The sequence below is a fragment of the Rhincodon typus genome, chromosome 5, assembly GCF_021869965.1.
Source record: "Rhincodon typus isolate 14 chromosome 5, sRhiTyp1.1, whole genome shotgun sequence".
In the NCBI taxonomy this organism is placed as follows: domain Eukaryota; kingdom Metazoa; phylum Chordata; class Chondrichthyes; order Orectolobiformes; family Rhincodontidae; genus Rhincodon; species Rhincodon typus.
This window is the reverse complement of record NC_063336.1, coordinates 37,316,228-37,318,388: the sequence shown is the minus strand read 5'-3', so window position 1 is coordinate 37,318,388 and position 2,161 is coordinate 37,316,228.

The following is a 2,161-nucleotide window of genomic DNA, read 5'->3' as shown; positions in this document are numbered from 1 at the left end:
TTCAACACCCCCTCCCATTCTGCAGACGACATGTCCATCCTGGGCCTCCTGCAGTGCCACAATGATGCCACCCGAAGGTTGCAGGAACAGCAACTCATATTCCGCTTGGGAACCCTGCAGCCCAATGGTATCAATGTGGACTTCACAAGCTTCAAAATCTCCCCTCCCCCTACCACATCCCAAAACCAGCCCAGCTCGTCCCCGCCTCCCTAACCTGTCCTTCCTCCCACCTATCCCCTCCTCCCACCTCAAGCCCCACGCCCATTTCCGACCTACTAACCTCATCCCGCCCCCTTGACCTGTCCGCCCTCCCTGGACTGACCTATGTCCTCCCTACCTCCCCACCTACACTCACTTTTACTGGCTCCATCCCCGCCTCTTTGACCGGTCTGTCTCCTCTCCACCTATCTTCTCCTCTATCCATTTTCTATTTGCCTCCCCGTCTCTCCCTTTTTATTTCAGAACCCCCTTCCCCTCCCCCATTTCTGAAGAAGGGTCTAGGCCCAAAACGTCAGCCTTCCTGCTCCTCTGATGCTGCTTGGCCTGCTGTGTTCATCCAGCTCTACACCTTGTTATCCAAAATTCAAACTGAGCAAGAATTATGAAGTAAGCCAAAAACATTTTTAGAAATGAACCCAGATTTTTGTTGGAGCCATATGAGTATGAGAAGGGTCTAAGAGAGTCTAACAGAATTCAAAAGAGATTGTCAAAAAAAGTCCATTTGCATGTATTAGAAGTTTGCACAGGGGGAGGAGCACAAAGTCTTGCTGGATGTAAGTAAGTGACAGAGAATTAATGCGATGGTACATTAAGTGCATCTCATACTTTTTGAAAGAACAACACCATGCAATTTCCATCCTTACACTTTAGTTCCAGGGAATATATTCTTAAACATAAAGATAAAAAAACTTGTTTTTTCGAGCAATGTGGCTTTTGAAGAACGAGTGCAAAAGATGAACGTATCTGTGGAAGATACTGTGGCCCACATGTCTGCCTCCAGGCGACAGAAATAGATTTAACATCATAAAGAGTGAGAGCCGGCTCCTGGAAGATGAAGCCCGGAGTTAGATGTAAATAAAATTCCAGTCCTTTGTGAGTATACAGACTTCCTTTGTCCTTCTGTTGGTAGCCCCAGTCGGGTGTACTTTAACAGCCATGTTACCTTGGATGACTTGACATCTGCTTTTTACTCTTCCAGCTTTAAGCAGCTCTGCCACGGTGTACTCCAACATAAATAGCACAAGTTGCTTGAAATCGTATCTTCCTGAAATTAGTCTTATGTTTCTGACTTGCTGTTGAGAACAGCTTCAGATGTGAGGGATCTATCCTGAAAAGGAAAGTATTTTCTACACAGCAGCAATTGCTAGATGTGTTAGACTGTCAAGAAGCCATTCCAATATGGTGGAGGTTGTGCAGCAGAGACTATTAACTTGTGACTTGTTTCTGAAAGAAGTGTAGCCTTCTTTTACACTGCTCCTCAGAGAGTGCTTGTGATTTGCTTATAGATGGTAAGGATTCTTGTAAGCTCAGCTCCTTTTAGTTGCTCATCCTGAAGCTAAAACTGCATTAGCTCATCTTCTTCCTCCTCTTACTTTAGTCAGGATGGAAATGCTAAAATAATTCCCCTTTGAAAAAAATACAACTTCCTTTGATGGCTGCCCAGCCATTATAAACAAGTTAACAGTGAGTAACTTGTCAAAACAACAGTAAACTGAGAGCAGAGATAGTAGGAACTGCAGATGCTGGAGAATCCGAGACAACAAGGTGCAGGGCTGGATGAACACAGCAGGCCAAGCAGCATCATAGGAGCAGAGAGGCTGACGTTTCGGGCCTAGACCCTTCATCAGAAAAGGGGGAGGGGAAGGGGGTTTTGAAATAAATAGGGAGAGAGTGGGAGGCGGATAGAAGAGGGATAGAGGAGAGGATAGGTGGAGAGGAAACAAACAGGTCGAAGAGGCGGGGATGGAGCCAGTAAAGGTGAGTGTAGGTAGGGAGTTAGGAAGGGGATAGGTCAGTCCAGGGAGGACGGACAGGTCAAGGGGGCGGGATGAGGTTGGTCGGTAGGAGATGGAGGTGCGGCTTGAGGTGGGAGGAGGGGATAGGTGGGAGGAAGAACAGGTTAGGGAGGCAGGGACGAGCTGGACTGGTTTTGGGATGCGGT